Below are 16,481 nucleotides of genomic sequence, written 5' to 3' on the forward strand. Positions count from 1 at the left end.
ATACTACTGCATCTCAGGGTAATACCAGTATGCACTTTCTTAAGACTAATCAGCTCTCTTTTATATGCTATCTCCAACATTGCTGTATGCCAGTATAATAGCAGCATGCATCCTCCTAAGGCCTTCAGCATATCCTCAGCTACATAATTGTCCAGGGCAATAACAAAATGCAAAAATATGCACCCTCCTAAGGCCTTCAGCACCCTGTGTGCTATGTAATAACTCAAATACTGCTGCACGTCATGGGAATATCAATATATATATATATATATATATATATATATATATATATATATATATATATATGTTGTTGTTTGTCTGTCGGCTTTTCCCGGTTAGGGGTCACCACAGTGGAACTCCAGTCCGCTAATGATTGGCAGTAGATTTTCATGAATGCTGGGGTGCCAGCTCGACGTCCAACCTTCAACGAAGACATGCCCATTTACGGATGTCTTTCGAACACTCAACATATATATATATATATATACATACATATACACACACACACACACACATATATATATATATATATATATATATATATATATATATATATATGAGACTGGTTACACCAAGATTTAATATAATCTTTTCTTCAGTCTGGGTGTAAAACTCACCACTATTGTGCACAGCAGCATATATGAAAGCAAAAACTTGGGTATGGAGTGTAGTAATAAAGTAGCCCACCCAGAAATGAAAGATAACTCATACTTCATGACAAGCTGATCTGTTGTTGTGCTACAATACCTGGTCGCTAATGTCTGCTACATCAATTTTTGATAACCAACAATGCAAGATCCCAGAATGGTAAATCAAAACCACACAGCACCATACCATCTCTCCATGTTCAAAGGAAGCATTAATTATATGAAATAAAATGCAAGTTGGCACTTCTCATATAATTTCCAAGCCCCTATTCACTTACATTGCACATTGAGCATTAAAAGTATCAGTGACTTTACATGTGTGCCTGTTGTGTATTTATGTGTGTGTCAGGAAAGATGAAAAGATGCAGTAATGAGTTACCATAAATGTAAATGTACACATCTCATGAACAGCCTTACCCACTTTAAAGATAATAGTTCACAAAACTAACAATTTTGAAATCTGCTATAGTAAAAGTGCTAGCATTTCCTTTGCTCCTGCTATCTGAAGCCTAAGCTGTCACTGTTATAAATCCCCAGTGTCATTAAACTCACTGCTAGACAGCACTACCAACCACCTCACACTGAAAAGCTGTATACTGCTGATAAGTGGACATGCCCGGCCACAAGTTGCCCCTCCAATCAGTGTCTTACGAGACTGCTTGATTCTTCACACTTATCAAATACAACAGAAGTGCACTCTAACTTACGGCAACAGATTGCCTCCAATTCTTTTACTTCTGTACTTCTGTGTTAAGATAAATTCAATGCTGTTTTATTAAAACTACCATATATTTCTTGCCCCAAATTTGCATGCCTTCCATTTGACTATAAGTTGTTCAGCTGCAACACTTTTTCCTTAAGTGTCCCCTGTGCTATCCCTTGGGTTTGGAACTGCATAAGTGAAACACAGCAGCCTACAATAACGCATAAACTGGTACTGAACACCAGTGGATTTTTTGGTATGTCGTAACTGGATGAAGTGTGAATGATATCACATGCATCACCACATGTAATGAATCCCCATTTTCCACAATGTTTATTTGTAATAGCAGTCTGCCTAGTGATTATGACACTAGCTGTACCTTCATCACATTCAAAAACCTCTACCTCCCTCCTTCCCTCCCTTCAGGAGTTGGTAAGATGTAATGCCACTCTTTCCCAACCTTCTCTCCACGGCTCTTTCTGTACCCGAGTCACTAATAAATCTCAAGTCATGTGGGTCATAGTTATGGCTGCAGCCATCTGGGGTGCAGAACTATGAGCTACCGCAGCTTTCTTCAGACTTGTGCTCTCCTTCCCCCCTCTCTCTCGCTCTCTGTCTCAAGTCTATCATTCCTTAATTATTTCAACACAGATCTGGCTATGATTAGTCAGAGCTGATTAAATTCTTTCTGCATGTCTTCTGTCATGCATCGTACTACTTGCACATGTAGTTTACTTTTCTCTCATCAATAGTTTTGCTTTCGTGCTTTGACCTCAAATAAAACCTTTTTTACACTATTTTACTTTAATATGGCAGTGCTATGTTTTACTTGAAGAGTATAAAATGAACAACTGAATGTTTCTCTAACCAGACACACTATATACTGCATAGCCCTCAGTCTTGAGTTTACAAACACAAACTACAAGTAATGTAATATGATGAACATACTATTCTTTTTGTTAATTTCTTTAATTTATTAAGTGTTTGCCACCATGGCAGACTGGATTTTTTGCATTCGGAAGTTTGAAGCTACTGGAAGTACATGACTCCTTTAAGATAAAAAAGCACATTATAAACATACTGATGTTGTGCTCTTGGTTTATATCTCCAAATCATGGAACTTGTTACATACTGACTGGGCATATAATTCAGAAATTACAAATGTATTTAAATGAGGGATTGCAAAGCAAACTTAAGGTAACACTAAATGCCAATGTGGAATAACATAACATCTTTACATACCCAAAATGTGTTCAAATCTATAATTATACTTTCAGTGCAAGACTTAAAGTCATTCAAACTATACCCATCACTTTTAACTCACTCTTAATTAACTCAAAACCCTAGACCATAGAAGTGATGTGATACCTTTTATTCAACCAACCTAGGTTCCACAATTGCTTGAGCTTTTGGACTAACTACAGCATTTACCAGAACTTAAAACGTTATTCTTGCTAAATACAGTGCTTTAACATTTGTGATCAGAAATTGAGAAGATAATGGTTCATTTAGTTGCCATTAGTTAAAATATACAGGATGGATCACCACTTTGAGAAGAAAACGTTTAAAGCTGTAGCACAGACCATGACTAAGTTTCAGACAGATGAAGTGTCATTTTAGTACAGTGTGAGTGAGTGTGTGTGCATGTGTGGGTGTGACTGTATGTGTGTGCATGTGCACATGCTTCACAACTAAGAAGATGGGGTTCAAACCTGTTGTAAAACTGAATGGTCTAGACTGCAAACACGCCAATACCAGAGCTCAGTGTTTAGATACTCACACCTCAAGTCCCTTTCTCACCACTTTTTTCTGTGAACTATTGATTGCCAGTGCCCCTTTATACATGGTAATTGCCTTATACCAAAGTAATATTTTCACACACACACACACACACACACACACACACACACACACACACACACACACACACACACACACACACACACACACATATACACACACACACACAAAATTCCCAGGGAATGCTGGCAGAATTCTTCAGGACAGAGACATTGAGAAACTGGGCGCTCTTATTAAGTGAGCTAAATATGAAATCATATGTGTTCATTTCTTTCACTGTTACTAGGTCGTAGCAGTCTAATGGGAGATGTATGCCACATAGTCTGCTAATCAACAGTGTAAATAATGATTTTACTTGCCTCACATAAACAACAGTACCTAAATATAACAAATACAAAATTGATGCCATCCATAAGAGGCTTACAGTTTAATAAATGAACTAAACATTCACAGCTCATTTACTGTGTCTTTCCCACCCCTGGGATCAAATGCCTATTGAGCATTTGGGACTTCACAGTTTTTTAACTCTTTAGTCTGAAGAAGAAGAAGAAAAAATATGATGACCACTAACTATCACCTCACTAACTATGTGAGCTTTTCAAGACAAGAAATGCAATATGCTGGTTTATTGTGGGTAGAAAGGGTTGATGAAGAAAGGACCTAAAGCTCACAAAATTGCATGTTTCTATAGGAGATATTTCTTTATATTTCAGCAAGCAATTTTTACATGTTGTACATCATATATGACATATGTAAAAAGCAAACATACAAGAGTCACTTCAAAACCAGTCATTGCTAATGTTGCTGAGTAATTTCAGCTTTACCAATATTTTTCAATACTTCTAAGTACATAGAAATGTGATCTGACAGAAGTGGCAATAGCAAATTAATCTCAATAGTTGTGCCCTCACAGTGCATTATGACTGCTAAGTAGCTTTTCAAGAAAACAAGACCATATGTGGATATCTGCCCCTATGGGGACATCCATGGTTAGAAAATAATTAAAATGAATAATTAATAGCTATTGTGCTGTTGGGAGAGTTTGACTATGTAAAACATCATGGTAAGATAAAAATATGTTTCTTTTTCTGTTTGTGCCCGTAGTGGCCCTTTAGCTGACTTGCTCAGAGAACAAAAGTACTACTGTTCATTCTACTACAATTGTTGTTTACGTTAACTATAAAATGCTGTCTGCCTGTTTTGATAATTGTAACTTTACAGATGCTGATATTGTTAGTAAGATTTACTGAAACCTGATTATCTTATTAACACTACAAAAAAATCTGACTTAAATGTTGCTGCTGTTTGCATTAAACAAATATTTAAGCTGCAACTTGATAATTATTTTGAAAATAATTAGAATAAATTCATTTAACAGTAATTTCTTACTACCATTTTCCCACTTGACACTTAACCAGGCTATAAATATTAACTGCTGTTTGCAGTTTTTGGTTCCCAATGTTTCATTACTTCTTCTTCTTCTTCTTTCGCCTGTTCCCGTTAGGGGTTGCCACAGCAGATCATCTGTTTCCATTTCTTCCTGTCCTCTGCATCTTGCTCTGTCACACCAACCACCTGCATGTCCTCTATCACCACATCCATAAACCTTATCTTAGGCCTTCCTCTTTTCCTCTTACCTGGCAGTGCCATCCTTAGCATCCTTTTCACAATATACCCAGCATCCCTCCTCAGCAAATGTCCAAACCAACGCAATCTCCCCTCTCTGGCTTTGTCTCTAAACTGTCCAAACTGAGCTGACTCTCTAATATACTTATTCCTAATTCTGTCCATCTTTGTCACACCCAATACAAATCTTAACATATTTAACTCTGCCACCTCCAGCTCTGACTCCTGCCTTTTTGTCAATGCCACTGTCTCCAAACCATATAACATAGTTGGTCTCACTACCCTCTTGTAGACCTTCCCTTTCTCTCTTACTGATACCAGTCTGTCACAAATCACTCCTGACACTCTTCTCCACCCACTCCACCCTGCCTGTACTCTCTTCTTCACCTCTCTTCCACACTTGCCATCACTCCAAACTGTTGAGCCCAAGTATTTAAACTCATCCACTTTCGCCAGCTCTACTCCATGCATCCTTACCATTCCTCTATCCTCCCTCTCATTTACACATGCATATTCTGTCTTAGCCCTGCTGACCTTCATTCCTCTCCTCTCTAGAGCACATTTCCACCTCTCCAGGGTCTCCTCAACCTGTTCCCTACTCTCACTACAGATCACAGTGTCATCTGCAAACATCATAGTCCACAGGGACTCCTGTCTGATCTCGTCTGTCAACCTGTCCATCACCATTGCAAATAAGAAAGGGCTCAGAGCTGATCCTTGATGTAATCTCACCTTCACCTTAAACGCATCTGTCACTCCTGCCACAAACATCACCACTGTCACACTACCCTCGTACATATCCTGTACCACTCTTACATACTTCTCTGCCACTCCTGACTTTCTCATACAATGCCACAACTCCTCTCTAGGCACCCTGTAATATGCTTTCTCTAAGTACACAAAGACGCAATGCAGCTCCTTCTGACCTTTCTGTACTTCTCCAGCAACACTCTCAGAGCAAACATTGCATCTGTAGTGCTCTTTCCTGGCATGAAACCATACTGCTGATCACTAATCATCATCTCCCTTCTTAACCTAGCTTCCATTTCTCTTTCTCATAACTTCATGCTATGGCTGATTAGTTTTATCCCTCTTTCATTACTACAGCTCTGTACATCACCTTTATTTTTAAAAATCGGTACCAGTACACTTCTTCTCCACTCCTCAGGCATCCTGTCACTTTCCAAGATTTTGTTAAACAATATGGTTAAAAACCCCACTGCCATCTTTCCTGAACACCTCCATGCTTCCACAGGTATGTCATCTGGACCAACAGCCTTTCCATTCTTCATCCTCTTCATAGTTGTACTTACTTCCTCCTTGCTAATCCCTTGCACTTCCTGATTCACTATTCCTACATCATGCAACCTTCTTTCTCTCTCATTCTCGTCATTCATCAGCCCCTGAAAATACCCTTTCCATTTGCTCAACACACTCTCCTCACTTGTAAGTACGTTTCCCTCATTATCCTTTATCATGCTTACCTGCTGCACATCTTTCCTAGCTCGGTCACTCTGTCTAGCCAATCGGTACAGGTCCTTTTCTCCCTTCTTAGTGTCCAGCCTTTCATACACCTCTCCATATGCCTCATCCTTAGCCTTTACCAACTCTCTCTTCGCCATACACCTCATCTCCAGGTCTATATTAGGAAACCAAAAACCTGTTTGAGCAAATCAAAATTGAGTGACACATATAGCATGAACTACGGTAATGGCGAATGTTCAAAACCGCGAAACACAAAATGTCGAATTGTCATAGTTGGCCCGTCCGCAGTACAGCTCCGTAAAGTAAGTGTGCGACAGTTATGGACCTTGGGGTTAGGCTGCGGGTTAAGGTAAGTGCATAGATAGGCAATGTATGTAAGGTTTAGTGTAGGGTTAGAAGTAGGGTTTTGTTAAGTGTATGTGTGTGGATTATTTGTTTTGTTTGGGTATATGTCTGTAGGGTAAGTATGCGATAGTTACGGACCTTAGGGTTAGGATGCGGGTTAAAGTAAGTGCATAGATAGTAATGTATGTAAGGTTTAGTGTAGGGGTAGATGTAAGGTTTGGTTAGTGTATGTATGTGTTTTATTTATTATGTCTAGGTATGTAGTATGTAGCGTTTGGTGGTGTTGGCCGACTATGATGATTCGAGATTCGAAATTCCGTGGTTTAGGGGGTTCGGCGTATTTGCGGTTCAGGCTATGTGTGTCAGTATTGTGGTGTTCGCTCAAATGGGTTTTTGGTTTTATAATATAGACCCTCATCTCCTTATAGTCCTGTCTACTTTCTTCATCTCTCTGACAATCACACTTCTTCTTCGCCAACCTCTTTCTCTGTATACTCTCCTGTACTTCCTCGTTCCACCACCAGGTCCCCTTGTCCACCTTCTTCTGTCCAAATGTCACACTAAGTGCCTTTCTAGCTGTCTCCCTTACCAGCTCTGCTGTAGTTATCTAGCTATTCAGTAAATCTTCACTGCCACCCAGTGCCTGTCTTAACTCTTCCCTGAACTCCACCTCACAATCACCCCCTTTTAACTTCCAGTATTTCATTAACTGATAGTTTAGAATTATCCATCTGCAGTTTCCTGTTTAAGAAATATATGTAGTCCTCTTGTCCAGCCATGAAACTTTAGGGGATCAAATGACCTTAGGTTTACATAAAGTGTACTCTACTAATAGAAACTAGTGGAATTGTGAATTTATACACTGTGTGGTAGATAAACAATGGCAACATTATATACTTTCAAATATGTAACCTTATCTAAATAAAAGAAAAAAGCAGGCAGGATTAATTAACTAAAAATTCTGTCTCACTAAAAGATTGAAAAAAGAAAGAGAACTTGGGGAATACTGCATAAGTAGGGGTAGAAAGAAAATACTTGGGTTTAGTCCCTTACTTTGCATTTTGTACACAGCATTTCTGAATTATATAAAAGCATACATACTTGAACTATACAAGGACATAGTTCTGCAAAATGACTAGTCAGCTACTCCAAGGTGCAGAGCACACAATACACCACAGTGAGATAATGAATCATGTTTCTTACAGCAGCTAATGTTGCTGCAATAGTACGGTCACAATGCTCTATTACTATTATTTCCTTTTGGCTATAACATGTGACAGAGAATAAAGGGTCAGAAGTCATGGCTATTATCTACTCAGATTCCATTACATACTCTGTTCAAAGTACTAAGCAAACATATTTAGCATAGAAAAACCTCACACCTAACTGATGAAAAAAGTAAAGAAAAGTTAAAATGCTCACACTTTTGTATCAGTATATTTCCCTACACTCTCTTAAAGATGTAACAGAGTCCACTCTGTCTTGGCTTAGTGTACCCATAAAGAGTAAGCTCTTCATTGGGAATCACCTAAAAATTGACTGCAGTTTGTTTTTTGCCCTATATTTGCATCCACTACCACAGCTATTCAGTCGAGCCCAATTAACTGGTCTATCTATGAGAAATAGATAAGACTCTAAGAAAGATAATGTTTTAGACAGGGTGATTCCTCTGTTCCTCAAAACCTTCTTTCCTTAGGAGCAATGACAGACTCTGTTGATGACCATTTACCACTGTCTATATGTTGGAGTAGCCCCAAAATGATAAAGTCACATCTTCTACCACTAGAAAAATACATAATGTTGTTATGTTTCTTTTGTATGTGCACTTAAGAAAATTAACTCTTGCTTTTTACTTTACTCTCTCATGTTTAATGTTGCTGGTGGATTGTTTGGACATTTCTTTCTATTTATAGCTCCATGGTACTTCTTAGGTGCACAGCTCTCTTCTCTGTATCACATTTGATATCAAAAGTATCACGGCTATGTATGATAAAGGCTGGAAGCTATATTATCTAGAATAATCTCCTAAGCGTTTTCAAGTTCATGAAACAAAGAAAGAAGATATATCTTATCTATAGTACCATAAAAAGATTTACATTATGAGCCAGCTGGAGTTACACAAGAAAAATGTAACACAGTTTTAGAGAAGCATGTAGACTTTACTCAGATGTTTGCAATTCAAAATTTCCTATCTTCCTTCCTCAATCTAGCACATTTGAATTTGCACAGCAATTGTGTTATCACATTTCCCATTACTGTTTCCTTCTCACACAGCAAAGTCGTGTGCTAGTATTCACTGCCGATCCCTAAGTTTGCCCTATTTCTTTTATTTTGTTAGGAAATGTGTTAGGACCCTACAGGTGTCTTTTCCTGACCTCTGATATGCTGCCAGCTATACTTTTCATTCTGAGAAACACTCATAAATAGTTCATGTTTCTCGATTTTTCACTTTGAAAGGTTCGTCACACACTCAGTGTTAACAAATTTATTTAAAGAAACGATCTGTCACACATTTAAATAAAACAGTATCATATTCATTTATCAAAGGATTTTTAATAATCATATTATTGCATCAATTCGTTTTTAACACTGAACCAAATTAATTCATCAAAAGTTTTTTTTTTAAGTATAAAGTAATTCATTTTAATTATTTTGTAAGTCTCCTAGTTGAAGTTGATAATGAGCTGTGATTAAGTAAGCATTACATATTTTATTCATTTGTTCCACATTATGAGAGGTAGTGCTCCACATTTTGGAGATGGGATGTTGAGAGCTATGTTGCTAGCTGAGTAAGAAAGTTGGCAACAGAAGCCATTTTTAGATAGTTACTTTCCCAGAATGCCTCTTCCCTTCTCTGTGGAAAACAAATATTGTTCTTTTGCACAAAGTGATCTTATTGTATGAGCTCATATAGTTGCTACTCTCAAAAGTGCTAGAAAAATGTAATTAAATACAATTGTTTTACTTCCAAATTGATTACTGCATTCTTTCTTGTTTCAGTATGTATTCCATATACGAAAGCGGGTCACTACTGAACACTGAATCAGCTTAGTTTGCTTGTTCTCACCATGTACACTCTTACCTTAGTGGCAGTCTATCAATTACCTATTTTTAGACTTATCAAAAGCATTTGATATACTTAGTCATGCAATACTTCTCAAATATATTGCCATGTATAGAATTCCATATCTTGCCATGTTAGTTTTCTGGATACCAGAACAACAGAAACCAGATTGTGAAATAGTATTACTGTACCTCTATTTATTTATCTATTTCGGAGCCTCTCTCCAAAAGTTTATCTCTTCACCCTCCATTTTTCACCAACTCTGTGAAAGACATGGCCTTGAACTGTGAACTAGCCTAACTCAATACATTAATGACTCCATTTTCTTCTCTGTGGTCCTTTACATCAAGGAAATAATTTTCAGTCTACAAAAGAACTTCTACAATACTTAGTCCTGGCTCTCCAATTGTGCTCCATTGTTTAGTGCATTTAAAACAAAAGCAACGCTGTTCTTTTTTTAATATTATGATCTCCCTTAGAATTCTGTAGTCAAATATGATCTGTTCTGGAGGGTATCCATCACTTTAATAATTAGAAGTCACTTTGTGTGGGTTTCACTAGGTATTCCAGTTTCTTTCTTTCCTCCAAAAACATGACAGATGATTAACTATGCTAAAGTGTCCGATTGTATTACATTTGCCCCTCTCTTTTGTTACATGGATGACAGTTGAAAAGGGTCCATTATGATCAATCCATTAACCCACTTAATAAGTGAATGAATTAAATTAAACTCCGGATTAACATCTAAGTTTGATATGCATGTTAATATCATTAAAAAAGAGGGTCAACAACAAAACTTTCCCTATTCCTTTCTCTATTGAAATAAATGGTTCCTGACTGGTTCAGCTAAATCGCAATAGCAAAATTTCTACTTCCATTTATTTATTTATTTATTTGTTTGTTTGTTTGTTTATTGGCACTTGTTTACCGGGAAGGTCCACTGGGCCAAGCAGAGCCATTTTTCAGTGGAGGCCCAGGGAGAAATCCTCCACATGAAACACAAATAGGATATATAGTACATCACAAGGCACACATTTTGAGTATATACAACGCAAATGGAGAAAAAAAATGTAAAACAGTAGTACTAGTACATTTAGAATATATACAAACACTTGATACACACGTAATAAACTAACTACAATGTAGTACAACTATAGTTGACATGGAAGTTTGGCTGAATATAAAAAGATTATGTATACAAACTTGATACACACTTAATAAATGAATTACAATGTAGTACAACTATAGTTGACATAGTAGTACAGGTGAATATAAAATGCTTAACCTTCAGATGAAGACTGAGATTTAGAGCTGATGATGACTCCAAGAGGCTATAATAGTGATGTTGCAACAGTTATAGTATATGAGAGGAAATGAGTGGGTGAATATAAGAAGGCACATATAAGAAGTTGTGAGTGATAACTGAAGTGGTAGGGAGGGCAGGAGTTATAGAGATAGAGATCAGGACAGGAGGTTGTTAGTAGTAACAGCAATATGTGAGTACAAGGAGATAAAAGGGGAAATGCTAGCAAGCTGCTATGAACTGGGTAATGGCCGGAGGAGGCTTAGCGCAGTTGCAGGTCCATTTGGAGTAAAGGTGTGTGTGTAGAGTGGTTTTGAAGGAGGCAGTACATTGTCTTGTGTGAATGGCTGGGGGAAGGACGTTCTAGGCTTTAGCTATTACCCACAGGTATAGTAGTTGACCAGCGGGTACATTAGGCTACTGAATTTGGAGGAGGTGTTGGTTTTCTGATCTTAGAGAACTATTGGGATCATAGGGAGAGAATAAGGACTTTAGAGCAGGGCAACCCTGTGGTTTAGTAAGTCATTTATGTGTGGTATTTAACTGGAGATAAGTAAGATAGTGGAGGAATTCAAGCCAATTTAATTTTTTAGAGGTATGCAGTAGTGGGTGAAGTGGTGGTTGTTTGTTGCAAATCTGGCTATCTTGTTGTAGCATATTTCTAGTTTAATTTTGAGGGAGGATTGGAGGTTAGTTAGTGGTGGGGCACCATAGACTAGAGATGGATAAGTGGAAGCAAGTACTTGTTTTGTGGGGAGGGAGAGGAAATGTTTATGTCTGTAGAGTAGTCCCAATTTTTTGTGAGTCTTGCTGATGTTATTTTGTAAGTGTAGGTCAAATTTTAGGTTCTCATCAATTATAAGACTTAACAGTTGGGTTTGGGTGACTAATTAAATTTTAGTGTTGTTGAGAGAGAATATTGAGATTTGTTAACTGAGGTATTTTTCTTTGGGGTGAATATTATGAGCTTGGCTTCATTTGGGTTTAAAGACACGTGGTTATTCTAGAGCCAAGTCTCTACAGCGGTAAATGGAGAACTGCAGAATAATTCTCCCTCTTGTTAACTATGTTTCTAGCCTCCTAACAAATTTTCTATCTAATGGGTATCAAATTCTTGTCACACTACATGCAAGTGCTGCAATGATTTGAAGTTTTAAATACATTGGTAGAATTATTACAGGGTAAGATCAACTAACAACACAAGTAAGAACATAGTTTGGTCTCACAGAGGACTTTGCAGTGGCTGGGTTTGCTCTAGAGTTTGTCTCAAATCCCACTGCTATTCATACTGATGATGGGCTATATTAGCAAACAGGTCAGAGGGGACAGATCAACAAAGCTGCTGTATGTAAATGATGTGGCATTACAGGCAGACTCCGAACAGGAACTTCATTTACTAATAGAGGAATGGAGTGCAAAACTGAAATCACATGGGATGAAACTCATGAAACACGGTTGCCAATTAATGCAAAAAGGGAAATCAGATGAAACTGAAAACTGAGATAGAAGGAAAAACAGTGGAATAGGTTAACGGCTTCAAGCATCTAGGAGGGGTGGCTGAGGAGAGGAGTTGTTTGAATAAGATCAAAGCTAAAATTAGAGTTGGTGCAATCAACTGTCACAGAGTGTCACGGGTGGTGTATGACAGACGAACATCAAAGAAGATGAAAAGTAAGGTGTACAGAACAATGGAGTGACCAGTACTTCTGCATGATACAGAAACCTGAGCAGTAAAGTCAAAGTAGTTCAGGAAGCTTGAGGTGATGGACATGAAGTGCCTTTGATGGGTGGTAGGATGAACACTATGGGACTGATGAAGAAATGAGGACATCAGAGCAGAAACCAAAGTAGCACCAATTGCAGGAAAGGTCAAAGAGAATAGATTAAGGTGGTTCATGCACATGTGCAGGAAGTCAAAAAATGATTTGCTGAAGAAGATTTGGAAGAGACAGGAAGATGGCAAGATGGAATGAAGACATGCAGCCAACAGGTGGACGGACTGCATAAGAGACCTTTGACACTCAGTCATGACAGTCAAAGAAGAGAAAGATGTCAACAGTTGATGTGGCACCCTATACCAATGTTAAAAAAAACTGGGAAAAGGGTGTTTGATAAGGATGAAGATGATGATGATGATGATGATGAAGATGATGATGATGATGATGATGTGGTGGTGGTGATCCCTCCTTTCTGGATAAATTCTATAATAGAATGGTCGTGTTTGCTTCCGTTATCCAGTCTCATCACTGTCAGTCTTTATTGTCTTTGCACTGGCTATTGCTTCTCTGTTATCTAGATATAAATCATTTAAGGTTTGTGCATTCTGTTTTTTGTAACTAGAATTAGTAACATGGCTTTAATCAGACTAACTGAGTGATACAGTCCTGAGCTCCAACTTAGCTCCACAAGCCTTTCATTTGCTGTTATTACTCCTCCTTCGTATCATTTTGATGATTCCTTATTTTCTGTTTCAGTCTCTAAACCATTGAATTCAGTCCTTCTTCACCTGTGTATTGTGGAAGACATCACCTGAGTCTGAGTTTCTTTAAGCTGCATCACCTACCTGTGTTTTGAATGCCTAACTGTGTTGTGAATGCTTTGAATGGCGCAGTGGTGCAGCGGTAGCATTGTTGCCTCACAGCAAGAGATTCTCTGGTTTGATTCTCGGCTGGGGTGCCTCCTGTGTGGAGTCTGCATGCCCTCCCTGCATTCATATGAGTTTCTTCTGGGTGCTCTGGTTTCCTTCCACATTACAAAAACATGGGTCTGGAGCATTTCTCTCCAGGCCTCTGCTGAAAATTGGCTTTGTTCCAAGTCAAACTTTCCCAGTTAACAAATGTTAAATAAATAAATAAAATTTATTTATTTCTGTAGTCTAGGAATGGACATCCATGGTGGTGCAGTGGTAGCATTGTTGCCTCACAGCAAGAGGTTCTCTCATTCGATTCTTGGCTGGAGTGCGGGGAGTGCCTTCTGTGTGGAGTCTGCATGTCCTCCCCGTGGTTGGGTGGGTGTTTGTAAGACATGCGTGAATGGGCGTGCCTTCGTTGAAGGTTGGACGTCAAGCTGGCACCTCAGCGTTTGTGAAAATCTACTGCCAATCATTAGCGGACCGGAGTTCCGCTGTGGCGACTCCTAACCGGGAAAAAGCCGAAAGACAAACAACAACATTCTAGGAATGCATTCTCACAGTGTTTACTTTTTCATTGTCTCCAAATATGGTGGAATATATCTGTATAAAAAATTAGAGGGTCTGCTACAAGTGCTTGTGTACCATTAACTCATGACATACTTACCTGCTGCCACTCACTCATGTTGATAAGTGTCTCAACTCCCACTGATTCAATTCGTGTGCATTCATCAAAGGCTAACTACCCCTCCCAGAACCCAGACCCTAAAAAAATCTCCCCATCCCCTAAACCTAAACTCCTGTTCAGTGCCTAAAGCTGAAATCCTTCTTCCCTCGGCTAACCATAACCCCCAACCCCCTCTGATCACTACCTAAACCTAAAATCACCCTCCCCAACCAAACCCTGACCTAGCAATTCTCTCCATTAAGCTAAAAATACCCTCTACTCACTAAACCTAATGTCCCCCTCCCCGTTTCCCTTCCCCACTTACCTCTTCTGTAGCAAGGGCCTGACTGCATCCTACCACTGTGGCAGATGAGCTTGCAAACTCAGGTTTGTGGTCGAGTACCTGCTAGGGCAGCTGGTCACTTGGGGTTACAGCCGTTCGAGTCCCAGCTGTGGGTCAGTGGAATTGAAGCAGCTGGGGCTCAAGCAGCTGTAAGGATCCCAAACTTCGCACAAAGTATGGCAATAACATTTATCTTCTAGCATGTATTCTGTGTTGTTATTCATTACTCATTGTATACATTTTTTCATGTTTAAATGTGCATTATTTTACATTAACTGTGGAGCTAATCTACCTGGAAATTCTTACACAACAAGCAGTAAATAAACAGTCTTTACGGAAAATGAAAATCTGTTTCCATCATGATGAAAATGTTTTATATTAGGGGTTATATTCTCTTGCCATTGATTACATTACTGGAAATGATGATGATGAAAAATCAGCAGCAGCCTAATAAGTAATTACACTGCTCAAGGTTGTGCTATTTGGTTCCCAACAAACATCGCAGCAAAACTCGTAAAACATCAGAATCATATATTTATGGTGTTAACACAGTGGACCTGCAAGTAATACTTCTCTGAAAAGATGACACTCATATCATTTGGAATACTACAACAAAAACCCATTTTCTACAAGAGAAAACTGACATTCACACATCTGAGATGTTGACTCTTTGCCTTTAATACTTTTACCTCATGCAACCTATTGTAGAAGGTTAACTAAGCAATTTTATTGTCTTAATTTTAATAAAATCTGACAACAAAATAAAGATACTGATTTGTAAGTCAAATTAAGACAAAGGTGACCATTAGAACTGACAAAGGTGTTGCTAATATTTCTTAACAGAGTAACAAGTTAAATATGAGGACAATAAACATATAAAGTTGTTGTGTCTTCAGGCTTTAAAAAGGTACTTCTGTAAAAGGTGATATTTTCATTTATCTGTAAATACTATGGCATAAAAATGACACATTAGATGATTTTCTATAAAACTCAGTAGCATAGGCTGCTCCTCTGCCTTTTGAAGATAGAAACAGAATATATGAATACTTTTTAGCTAATTGTGTTAAACAATAGCCAGAAAATTCTGTGACAATACAGACATCCATTTTGGTGACATATCCTTTATATAAGGGAAGGAAAAGGGCACAACCTTCTTGAAAATGGCCATCAGTAAAGATTTAAACAATGACCGATTCTGTGGTATAACAAATCACAAATTTCGGCCTTGGCAAGAAAGAGACACATATTGCTGCATTAATTTATTCTTACATAGCCATTGCTGCTACACAATAAAGGAAGATGTTAAAAATAATAATAAACTTCAGTCTGGATAATTACTATCTGCACAGCATCATTAGCAGCCAACAGCTGATACAAGCACTCATTCTACTTCGCACAGTAAATGTTGCTCTAGAAATAAATTTGATAACATTTTAAAATGAAACTCTAGTAAAATAAAAAAAACATTCAAGTGCATATTGAAAAAGTAAGCTAACAGTATGTAATAGGGCAAAACAAATGGAGCTCAGTACAAGGGGTTGGGTTTGGTATAATAGTTAAGGTGTTTTACCTCACAGTCACAAGGTACATATTTTGGTTCTCACTTTTGAAAGGAATATCGGCTAGGCTTAAAATGGCCCACAAGGGCAGTTATCCTAGAACTTTCCTATAAACATATACAAGTAAAATGGAAACGCATCAACAGATTTCATTGTCTTATAATAAACTAGAGCTATGAGATGCTGACTGAGTAATAGCAGTCTAAACACCCAATGCATATAAGGTAGCAAAAAGAAATTATGAAACTTTCAAGGTCAATGCAAGCAAAGCATTCTCCAAACGCATAATGTTATAAAACCATGTCTAGGA

At 38.1% G+C, this 16,481-nt stretch overlaps 1 protein-coding gene across 1 annotated transcript in view; it reads right to left on the reverse strand.

The window, feature by feature from the left end:
• The window catches only part of SERTAD4 (SERTA domain containing 4), a 269,818-nt gene that overhangs the window by 123,177 nt on the left and 130,160 nt on the right, over positions 1–16,481 (reverse strand). The window lies entirely within an intron of this gene.

Source organism: Protopterus annectens, chromosome 1.part0, assembly GCF_019279795.1.
Source record: "Protopterus annectens isolate FY-2018-M chromosome 1.part0, PAN1.0, whole genome shotgun sequence".
Lineage (NCBI taxonomy): Eukaryota > Metazoa > Chordata > Ceratodontiformes > Protopteridae > Protopterus > Protopterus annectens.